This window comes from Salarias fasciatus, chromosome 16 (genome assembly GCF_902148845.1).
Source record: "Salarias fasciatus chromosome 16, fSalaFa1.1, whole genome shotgun sequence".
In the NCBI taxonomy this organism is placed as follows: domain Eukaryota; kingdom Metazoa; phylum Chordata; class Actinopteri; order Blenniiformes; family Blenniidae; genus Salarias; species Salarias fasciatus.
In genome coordinates, this window is record NC_043760.1 from 21,527,885 (window position 1) to 21,540,242 (window position 12,358).

Consider the following 12,358-nt stretch of genomic DNA (forward strand, 5'->3'; position numbering starts at 1 on the left):
GGACGGCGAGGTGAAATTTGATAGCTGGTAAAATGTGGGTCAAACGTGATTGTCGTCTGGCCCGGTGCTCTCATTCACACTGGCTGCTCAGTACTAGGAATTTGACTTCAGCTATAGCCACTTCTTACCCATGATCACCTTGTTATGGACACAATATCAGGGTTTTTTTTTTTAATTTAATAATTTTTTTCTTATTACGCAGCAAGTTTTCTCCACTATGATGTTGGTGGCACAGATTTGTTTTTAGCCTGTAAGCCCATTACAAAAAGCGGATCAAGTTTAGGTGGAAGTTAATTCTCTGGGTGGCAAAGTGAGGTGTTGGGGTGTGATTGCTGCTTGTCAGACACTGATGAATCCCGTTCTGAGCTGGAGGCAGCAGACTCGAGGAGGAGGAGAAGCCTGACGTCACACCGCTGAGGGATTTGGGCCTTCTCCTTAATCACATCTACCGTAAACGTCCTATATCATCTGAACATCAGGAGTTAACCCTCCTCAGGTGGGGGCTCGTGAATAAGGAAACTACTCGGGTTTTTGAAGTCTACTTTACCAAGCTAATCATCGTAATTCGTTGCAGAAAACAAACAAAAATCTACCTGTCTAATTGGAGGATTTCCGGGGCTGGTCTGCAAAGCTGATCCTCAAAGCATGTCAGGAACTCCCCCCCGCGCACCCTCCTCCTCCTCCTCCTCCTCCTCCTCCTCCTCCTCCTCCTCCCCGCTGCAAGCATGATGCCTCGGCTCTTGGCGGGATGGAAGCCCTCCAGCATTTCAAGAATGCAGCGCTATAATCACATCATTTAGTGTTATTGACTCCCATTTAAAACCCAACGTGTGTCAGCTGCGACCGACGGCGCTTGAGTGGCACTATGTGACTCCGATAATGGCCTCACTTCAGTTTGAGTGGCTGATCGTTAGTACGATACCGCTCGGTCCTCTTTGTATTCTATCAGTGGTGAACAATGCTGATGAGTCGAGATCAAAGCGTAGTCGGCCGCTGAGCAATGGCTGCGTCATCTGCTGGTTAATCATTAGCAAGCACAATGTTTGGTGTTTCTTAAATATTTCGGGGTTTGATCTTGTTGTGTAATCTCAGTTGGTTATAAGTGGCACTGCTTACTTGATGCCCGTAATAGGTTTGATCAGCAGGCAAACCCCGGATCACAGTAGGGAGCGGTCTGGATTAAAGACTTGGACTGCCTGCGGTTGCGTTCAGGGAGTCACCTGAAGTTCTTATTTGGGACATCCGGTATTTCCATCTTCATGCTGTGCAATGTGGAAAAAAAAAAGAGCCCTCTTTCAGATCTCTACCCATGACTCCCATCAGCTGAGCTCGCCACAACTGTGTGTAACCCACATTGAAATGTTGCTACATCTTTATATAGTTGTACAAGAGGTGCTTATGTGTGTGAAGCAGAAATTTGGTTCTGTGGTGTTTATGCAACCGTCGACTGAAGGTCAAAAAAACTTCAGGACCTTGTGAAGCTTTTCACAGTTTTCATTCACGAGACGAGTGTATCGCCCTTGGCCCCGAGGACAACAATAAACAAGCTGTGTTTTTAGGAAAGCATATCATTTTATTTGGTCTACTCAAGAAATAAAAAGCGTAACTGCAAAATAACTTCTCTGCCTGCCATGTTTCCTTGTTTATCAGTTCGCTTTTGGAGGACAGTTTAATTTTTTTGCTTAGTTTAACAGATTAAACGTCAACAAAGGTACGTAAGCGTTTGCTCTTTCAAAGCTGTGCTGAGGTAAAGTTTAACCACCCTTCCCGGGATGAGGCTGTGTTTGGTGTTGTTCTGGTGGTTTACTGCTGTCTGCGCCTGCAGTTTCTACTAAATGAAAAGCTCGCAGTAAAGTTCCCGGCTCATGAATCTTCAGAGCCAAGACCTGAGTTTTAAAATAGACTCTGTAACTGTAATGTAAAACCTCAGCCCTGCTTAGAGTGACTGATTTGTGTGTCCTCAGGTTCTGTGGAAATCAAATCCAAGTATTAATTTTTTTTGTTGGAATGCAGATTTCCGTGCTGACGTATTTATTCTGATTCACTTTAGCATGTTTTGCCAGTGTTGGTGGTTATCGTCATGTTTTTCCATCCAGGATCTGCAGTTCCGCTCCCTCTCTTGCTGTTGATTTCGTGACGCTGCAGAAGGTTTGATTATAAGTTAGCCTTCTCTGTTTTTACCCTGCAATCTATAAAACTGTGATCCATGTCAGTGTACTTCATGCTTTCTTCACATCAACATCCTGGTTCATCCATTCACCCTGCATGCATTTCCTAACCAATTAGACACGATTTAGCCAGCTATTAGAGGAGATCAGCAAAGCTTCATCGTGGCGCTTTATCGGCAAACAGCAACTGAAAGCACATTAAGTGAAAACAATCAATCTCTGTGAGTCACATGTGCAGTATTAGTCAGTCTAGATGCTTCGCACTGGACCGGAGGACGACGACTCTGCTGCTCTGCCACGGCTAACCACAGAGTGGACGTCCAGATTGAATTGCACCCACAATCCAGGGTGCCGTCCACTTCGGTCTCGGGGCTGTAGCGTTTGCTGGACAGCATGACTGTCGTCATCAAAGCAGGCATGTTTATGGTCGTTACTCGTTTAAATGACATATGGGAGGCTACAGGCTTAGCTCTTCTTGTTGTCGCTGCTCTCCTCAATAGTCTGCTACAGATTACATCTAAGCTGCTTTGTTTAAAGGCCGCTTAGGAGCCGCGAGCTGCTGCCATTTCTGTTGTGAGGTGCTGCATCTGAAATCTACCCCCCGGATTAATCACAAGAGCAGCGCTCACGTTCAGCCCGTGTCTCATTTGTCTCACTGACAGATCTGGAGTCGTCGTGGCTTTCGGCTGTGCAGAACCTTCTCAGGAACACGAATACTCACAAATGGAATTTAATCAGCCGTTGAAATTTACCCCGAATATGTGTTTAACGCTGTATGAATCAGGACTTTTTCATAAATAAGTGATAAAACTTTATGTAGAAAAGATGGCGTTATGGATCGATGGAATTATTTTTTTAATTTCTTTCAGTGTGTTTTGATTTCATGGTCTAGAAGTTTGGGTTCTTTTTCATTCCCATCACCTCAATTTCCAACAATAGCAGCTTTTCATCAAAAAAGTGGAGTTATTCAATCAAAGATGTTTCATTACTTATTTTGAGAAATATATATATATATATATATAAAACTAGCTGCACGGTGGCGCGGTGGTTAGCGCTCTTGCCTCACAGCAAGAAGGTCCTGGGTTCAAATACCGGCCGGGGCTCGGGGCCTTTCTGTGTGGAGTTTGCATGTTCTCCCCGTGTGTGCGTGGGTTCCCTCCGGGTACTCCGGCTTCCTCCCACGGTCCAAAAACATGCATGGTAGGTTAATTGATCACCCTAAATTGCCCCTAGGTATGAATGTGTGAGTGAATGGTTGTTCGTCTATATATGTCAGCCCTGCGACAGACTGGCGAACTGTCCAGGGTGTACCCCGCCTTCGCCCACAGCAGCTGGGATCGGCTCCAGCCACCCGCGACCCCGAAAGGGATAAAGCGGTGGAAAATGAATGAATATATAAAACAAAAAAAATCAAAATGAAAGGCCAATGAAGTTAATTTAGTGCCAACCTATATACTAGTTGTCTATCGAAGCGCATTCTCCGGCGTAAAGACTAAACACCCCCGTGTGTTAGAGCCGTATGCGGAGCCAAGGAAGTGACTAAGCCAACGCTCCAACTTTTTTTTTTCCGTGGCGACTCTTCTTCATTAAAAAAAGGAACAATGGATATTGTTTGAGGCGCAGAGGGTGAACAGTGGCTGAATCTCGTGCATCGGGCCAACCGAACAGAGACACTCTTTATTCAGCTCGGAGCCCAAGACGCAGCCTGGCACTGCCCCCAGACCCGGCAGGGTGCGAGAGGCCGCTGCACATACCCATATCTGTGCGCGCGTGTGCGCGTGTGCTTGTGCATGTGTGTTTCTACTGTGTTGGATCCCCGGGATGCTCACCCACCAATTAGCTGTAACAGAGTTGAGCATGAAATGCCTGGGGAGCAACAGGATCTGGCAGACAGAGTTCTGGCCTTCGCAGCCCCCTCAGAGGGGATGTGAGGTGCTGTGGTGTTAAGTGATAATATGCTGCTCAAAACCCCGAAGCACAGCCCGGAGGCATCTTCCCTGCCTGGCACAGGGTCAGCTGATTGTGAGAAAGCAAGGTCTCTTGGTTGTGTGCAGGCACTGCTGAGCTGAAACCACCGGGGCTTCAATCGAGTATTGTTTCTCTGGTTTCAGTTTTGACGTCTGCTCATTTGGGGAGTTTGGTTTTTGTGCTCTGCTGTGTAGGTGCACCAACCCAACATGACACACTGACTTCAAAATGCCTTCTGAAACCTTTCAACGGCATTCAGTTTGATCAAACCCGGGCTTAACAGGAGTCGGCCTTCATTTATGTGCTCAATAAAGGGCCTTTCTGTTTGCATGTTCTACCTGTGTTTGCGTGGGTTCCCTCTGGGTTCTCCGGCTTCCTCCCACGGTCCAAAAACATGCACGTGAGGTGAATTACTGACTCTGAATTGCCCCTTGGTGTGAATGCGAGAGCGTGGTTGTCTGTCCCTGTGTGTTGGCCCTGCGATGGACCGGTGAACTGTTCAGGATGGACCCTGCTCTCGCCTATCAGCCGCTGGGATTGGCTCCAGCTGGATCAAGCAGTTCAAAAAATAAATGAATGCAAACGGTGTTACAAGAAAACAACAAATATTCCCAAATTGTTTTGATATCAATCCAGAGTCACTGTTCTTATATTGAATTGTGGTTCTTTTTTGTGCAGAGTGCAGGTGTTCAACAGTGCAGCTTTAGAGAAAAGACCACTCTGGATCTTTCATGTGGTTTGCAGTCCATTGTGACTGTTGTCTTGCAGGACCGGTCCAAGGTTTGCACAAAAGGTTGAAGAGTCATGGCCCAGTGGTGAAGTGCATTCTGGTCCGGATATGTTCAGGCTCCACATGGCAGCTGTGTAAAGCAAAAGGCTTGATGCTGCACAGCATTGAGTGTTTTTTTTTCTGTCTGTTAAAAATCAGTTGATTTCTTTTTATCAGAACTGATGTGCTCAAATGTCTGTGTCATTGTGACAAATGAAGTGTTGTTGACGATGATGTTGTGACGTTAGAGCCAGTTTTGTCTTGGTGCCACTTAGATTGTTGACATTCCTGTTTTGATGGCCCTGAGCTTTATTTTCTGTGTTTACAATTAGATTTTACAGTGAACTTCTGAATTGTCATAATAGTTTCATCTGTTCTCTGCTACACTCTCAGAACCTGAATGAACATATCAGGCTATATTAAGATATTTAGCAGTTCATAAAGTATGTTGGCCTTATTTAAACGTTTTGAACTGTGTCTTTACTGTGCTTTTACATCCACAACAAGGATTATACACAAATGCACAGTATCCCACTGTGTCCTCAATTCTAATTTGTTCTTGAATACTTCTGTTGTTGCAAAAGGCTCAGATGTTTATTTCAACACCGGCCGATTTCTTTTTCAGTTTTTATTCCTGGAGGCGTTTTTTGTCTTGAGACATATGCTGCTTTTGAAACTGTCCAAAAAGGCAGGTTTTGTCGGGTAACGACTTGCCAGAATTAACATCTGCAGTGCAGAAAGGGAGGTCCTCTTGCATTTGAATGTACTTCAGCACTTATTGCCAGGGTTTGATTGAGGCCCCATCAGACCCCAAGACAATGCAGCAATCTGCTGTTTGGGGTTTTATTGGGTAGAAGAAGCCTCTAACTGTGGACCCGTCACATGATGCCAAAGCACAGTGACGCTGTGACAAGAGTCAGTGTTCAACACAATGTTGTTTTGTTGTTGTTTTTTTTTTTAAGTAGGTACAAAAGCCACACAGTAAAGTTAAAGATGCAGCACTCACTTTGTTTTCGCAGACTTCCAGTATTTTCATTCTGTGGAAGTCAGGTGGTTTGACAATGTGATTTTTGAGGAGAGCAGAGGGAGATGTTATTTGGAAACGGGGTGGAGGGGCCCAGATGAAAATGAAAGGAAATTACAAGCAGATGGAAACGACATATTAATTTCAAATAAACAGGAAGGTTTAGAACTGAGTACTTCAGCAAGAAGTTAATGTGGTGAAAGTAATGATGTGATGCAGACAAAAATAAAATGCCCGCAAGTTATAGATGTTGCAAGTGTGCTGGTTGCAGAAATATTTGCTGCTGTGAGTCAGCTGGGAACTGATACTGGTTCCATTTCCCAGTTTAACTTTAGAGCATTCACATGACAATAAGTAAGGAACAACATGGCCACCTGCTGTATTGGTTCTGTGACTGAATCTCCCCAGTGATGGCCATAATGGAGCAGAAGAGGGAATGAGTCGTGGAGAGGAGAAACGTCACATCCTGTGGTTAAAACACCATGAAAATATTTCATAACTGCATAAATCAAAACATTTTTCATAGCGCAATTACAGCATGCTACATAAAATTACAAGAAGTAATAGCATAGTAGATGACATATGAAAAGAGTTGATGGATTCACTCATTGTCCATGACATTAACATTTTTCAGCCTGTAATAATTACGGTAGATGTGAACCGATCTGTCTGTACGCCCTGTGAAGGAAACTCTACAGGAATGTTACCCACATATGCTTTTTTTTTTTCCTTTCGTGTTGAGTAGTAGTCATGTGATTGTAATGTTGCGATTATGATCCGTCATGTAGAAATGTCAGCAGGGCTGCCAGAACTATCATTCCAGCTCTGATAAAGCAAAGCAGACCCCAGTAGTGTCATGAGTAGAGTCAGTAAGGTGTGAAAACATGTTATAGTAGAGAATTGATGTCTCTCAACACTAATGATGCTTCAAAACTAAACAGAAGTATTATTTTGTGCACTTTTGTTTGCACCCTACCTTCTGTTTTGAGTTTTCTTTTTTTATTTTCTTCTTTTATCCAAACAACCCTTTGGATTCATATTCATATTTGCGCTCCGACATGGACTCCACCTCAGTTCAGACACTTTCGCAACCTTGCAACATCTGGTCTGGCCAGAGCCCCTCTGTGTTCATGTATCACTTGTTTTATTTGGACAGCTTCCTCCTGCTCCGGAGCGTCTCCACAATGTTTCCGGCATTTGGACGGCATCCAGCGCCGAAGCCTTTCCTTTGAGCCGCAGTTTTTTTTCTGTACCCACAATGTAAACATTGCTGTTGTTTCTTGCAGTGTACCGCACAGTTGCCCACAGCACAGTCAATCTATTTTTGTTGCTGTTACGAATTTTTGAAACGTCGTCTCTCAAGGAATATTAAAAAGAGCTATCAGATGGAGCAGCTTGGGAAAACAATCAAATTTGGTGAAGGACGTTAAATTGGATTCTTCCCACTGACGGCTGCTGTTTATCAGTATGTGTTTCAGTGTATTGGATTTTCGGTCATCCATATAGTGTGGTATATTCGAACTAAGGAATCTTGAAGTGCTTCACGCTCGGGAAGCTGTGCGTTGGTGGCTGAATGGGACATCTGTCAGAAATACATAAAGGAAGCTCACCCGGCGATCACATCCAGTGAATCTGAGCGTATTAAAGGAGGTGTCGTCAGGATGATGCAAATGAATGAATGAAAAGCCCCTTGGAATGTGGAAGAAGAAGCAGCACAAACATTCACACTCACCATTTGGTCAAGGAGGCATCTCGCCGAGCAGCTCCACAAACACAAACGTTAGTGTCGGGTCAGGGGGTCTCGGGGATTACAAAGCTAATCTGAGGACAGACAGGAGACACCTGTGCCCCCAAGGAACGCCGGGGATTAGGGAGCCGCGCTGCGGTAATGAAGGGCGGACGGCTGGCTGCGGACAGCACATGCCTGGGAGCCCCCTATCTCACTTAAGTGGGCACTTATCCCCAACAACCTCCCGAATGGATCCGATGGAGCTCGATTCTTCTGTGTCTGCACTGCAATGCTGCTCCGCTTCCCCCAGGGCTGAAGGGGAAAACTCAGGATTTAAAGTGTGCTGTTCACATGCTGTTGTGCAATGGTGTGTTGCTTCACCTCAGGGACGAGAGTGTCGAACAACGCTAACCTCATTATGAAAATGTAAATGCCTTAAAACACAAAATGCTTCACTGGCTGATGAATAAAGTATTGGGAAAGATCTGTACAGTATCCATCCAGTCACTTCCGGAGTGTTGAGCAACATGTTTATTTCCTATGACTAATTTTACAGTGATATCTTGTTGCGACAATCAGCATGGCATCATAAATGAAAAGAATGAGAGATTTAATGCACTCAAGGTAAATGAAAGGTTGAATCACAAGAGAGGCGTTTACAGCAGAAGAGAACTCATCTGTTTGTTCTCCAGTTAATTCTTTTGTTTGTTTTTTTTCTTGTGTCATTTTGGTCTTGAGAGCTGAGGAAACTGTTCAGACTGCTCGGATCAAAGGATGCTGCATCTGCTGCTGTGATCAGAGTTTGTTGTTGTTTTTGATTGTGGTGCTTTAGCGGGGAAAAGCCCGGAGAGACAAAAGAGAGACGGGAAAGTGTGGGTGGGTGTGTCTGAAAACTCTTTGCAGTCCCCAAGGACGAATCATTTACTGCCTGTGAGAGGCGTTGGAGAGGAGGCCATGTGACTGAGAGATGCTGCTCTGCACACTTCTCTCAGTTTTCCTGCCTCTTGTTGTTTTGTTGCAATTGCAAAGCTGAAACACTGAAGCAAGGCCCTAAAATTGCAACCTGAGTTTTTCCCTTTGCGTGCTATGAGACGGCACATTTTGATGCAATTCAGTTTCTTTTGTTTGCATTCATTTGAGCCTGAATGGCTTCATATGTGAGTTCACAGCAGGCAGTAATCCTCAGAAGTTACAGTGGATGTTCAGCAGCTCTTCGTGGGGTAATAATGAATAGTCCAGGGCTTGTCTATATAACCATTTTGACTCCTGGAGTGCAGCTTTGTGTCATGATGAGCTAATCCCCATAAATGAATTAACACTGTATAAACCTCTATCTCAATCAAAGAGGGCTGACATTATAAAAAAGGATTTAAGAAACGTATTTAATATGGCTGAGAGTACGTGCCGTTATGCTTTGGTTTTGTATATTTAGCTCTGTGACGTGGTTTAAGGCCTCTTCTGAGCTGCAGCTGTGTTTTATAGCCATATTGCATTAAAATTTTGGCGAGCCCAGTTCTGCATTTATTGAATTATTTTCATTGGAAGACAGAGCTGGTGAGAAAATCTTTTTAACTTTCATATTACAGTATGCACATAGGTCTATTAGCACACATTTGGCTCCGACGCAGTGAGTAATGCCGTCCTCCTCCTGAACAGTGACACTTATCTCCACAGAGCTACCAGGCAGCCCTCAAGTGGGCCGCGTGTTTGCTTTTCTAGCCAGCTGTGCTGCGAAGGCAGACCTCCGAGAAGGTGGTGGGTGGCTGGTGGGCTTCGAGCCAGCTGTCTATTTTCACCCCCTTTATGACTCAGGCTGGCTAATGAGAGGATACAAGAGCACTAATAAGTTCTGTCTATTTTTATGAACCTTGAGACCCGATGTGAGTTAAACTTTGACTTCGGTTGATATTTGTAGAAACGGTCAAACTCGAGCTGGCTGTTGTAGTTACGACTGATCTTTTCCGATGGTCCACTGTGGAATATTGTAGCAATATGTAGGATTTAGGATTCACTTTTTTTCCATTGAACTTTAAGCTTATGCTTTTTATTTATTTATTTTTTTCTCAAAAAGGCTTCCAAAATAATGAACTCACAAGAAGTACAGATGTGGGACAGCTGCTTTGGAAGTGAACTGTAAAGTTTGGATGCATCAAGTAAACCCCACAGGTCACAGGAAGGCGTTGGCCATCCAGCAAATTCAATCCATTATTTTCCGCTGTGGCATTTTAATTTTGTTTGCCATCTGTGTATTCAGTGAAGTTTCATCCTCACGCAAAAGCGTGAATATGTTGCCTCAACAGTATAAAATCCCCGCGCAGCTGACGTAATGATCGTTGTAACTGATTAAGTATATTTATAGCAGGTTGATTGAATTTTTCTTTTGTCAAAGCATAACATTCGCTGTGCACATGTGACCTCCCTTGATGGGATTATAAGTTATCGTTATTGATGTCAAATCAAGTGTTTTGCATCAAAGCAATGAAAAAAAAAAGGAGTATTAGATTAGAGCATCCTTGTGCTGGGGATGAGCCACGTGATACATCTGGCACGAGTCGTATCGAATCACAGTGATGTTTTAATTGCTGCGGAGCTTACTAATGAGCCCAGTGTAGCGTGTGCGCGTTCGTGTGTGCTCGTAGGGGTGGTCTGCCATCAGGTGTTGGTGAAAATCTGCCCAAGTCTCCTCAGCAGCACCCCATTAATAACACAGACGCACAGATAATGTGGTGGCAGACATGGGGTAACCTGACCCCGGCGAGCCTGAGTGCCTGTCACAACTCATTAGCATTGGGATGAAACGACGGCGGCTAGAAGTGGTTTTCTGCTTTAGTTGGAGCCTCACCAAGCAGGAAGCCGACAGCTCACTGCACCCACGGCGACTCAGCAAACCACCCGGCAAACCCAGGCCAGGACTGCATCCAAACAAAACAAGGCAGGCATCGAGAAGCGCCGTCACGGTTTACAAGCTCTTATCTTGAGGCTGCAACACATGTACCGCTGTGTGCGATGTAGTAAAAGTCTGAGAGGATTCCGATCACTTACTGTGGCCCTCTGCTCAGGTGTCAAATTGTATTTTAATGCTGTTAAGGGATAGAAAGTGGGACACAAAACCTTTTCATCCACTTTGCTGCCAGATTGAGTCAATGGAGCCCCCCGGACTCTGAATTCCCCGCAGTCAGCACGGCAGCGATCAGTCGACTTGCTGCTTCTGCTGAATGCTAATTTAATTTCCTGGTCGTCGTTGGAGGGGGAGTCTGTGTGGGCCACACACTCCACCTCCACCCAGTACAGCTCAACCGTTTGGGCCCGAAATTGATTTTTTTTTTTTTGTGGGAAAGACACAGATGTTGAGATCAAGCCAAACTGCCCTGTTATTGTCAGGATTTCTCTTTATTTTCACTCCTATGAACAAAATAATTCATTTGAACTGTAACATTGATATGAGGAGGAGCTTTATTTCACAGTCCTGCTTCAGTTTCCAGCTATAGATTAAAATAATCCCTTCACCCCTAAAAAGCTCTAAACATTGATTTTCTCTTCTATACACACTCGTTTAGAATTAAATGGCCGTGTAGATCAATAGCTCCACAACATTGTAACATAAAACAAATTAAAACATCTCTCCCCCAGCATACTTAAACACCCAAGCCAGTTCAGGATCAGGATTTGTTTACAAAGTTACGGCCTGGTTTCCTCTCTGCGTCACTTCTTCATGGAAATAGGTTCAGTCAGAAGATGTTTCTCATCAATGTTGCTTTCAGTTTCCCTCTGAGCTTCGCTGGGAAACGTAGGAGTAAAAGAAGAGGGTTTGGTGTTGCACACTGATTGATTCCACCGAATAAGGAGGGGAAAGAAACCTCAAGCAGAAAGGATTTTTTTTTCTTTCTTTTTTACACCCTAAAACTACAAACTAAAGAACATTTTGTAACTTGTCTGTGTTTGCCTGCACACGCCTTTTAATATTTCTTTTTTTTTCGGTCTGTAAGAAGTAGTTATGCAGTAAGTCCTCAGCTGGGTCATGCTCTTTACTTTTTGCTTACATACTTAGCATTTTTTTTCTTGTTTTTTGCTCCTCGTACTGTAGGTGGTGCGATTAAGTGTTTAGTTAATTGTGTGAAGTTTTGGTAAATAACAGAAGGGCGGACACGGTGAGTCATACTTCTGCTGGATAAGACTGACATTTCGGACAACAGCAGAGGTGTCTGCACACGAAGCAGATGCTGATAAAGTCAAACAGGAGTTGTGCAACCGTTTCGTCGGGACGATGGAGCCTTGTTTTTCAGTCACAGTGTGGCTCATATCAGACCTGTCTGAACAACACTCTGTGGACAGGAAATCACTAAATGATTATCGTTTATTAGGGATTTATTGTTGTTTTTTTATTTGTAGAGGTGATCATTAATTCATGACATCTTTATAAAGTCCCATTACAATTAGAATGCTATTTTGGTGACATTTACATAAAATCTCAGGTCATCTACCTCTACAGCTAAGTGGTTATAAACTGGTGGTATTTTAAAACCTGTTATCGGGATCACAGTGTGTTCACCTCCTTCTAAATATGTTTTCCCGCTGTTGCGAGTGACAAGTGATGAATACAAAGAAATCGTGTCCTCATGTACCCTTCCCATCTGTGTTCGGAGTCCGTGATGATGTTTCATTATCCACAAGTAATTAAGTTTACCCTTTTCCTGTCTTTC

The 12,358-nt window shown here is 44.0% G+C and overlaps 1 protein-coding gene across 5 annotated transcripts in view; it reads left to right on the forward strand.

The window, feature by feature from the left end:
* fmnl2a (formin-like 2a) overlaps positions 1–12,358 on the forward strand; it is a 43,077-nt gene that overhangs the window by 1,514 nt on the left and 29,205 nt on the right. The gene's annotated exons all lie outside the window — the stretch shown is intronic.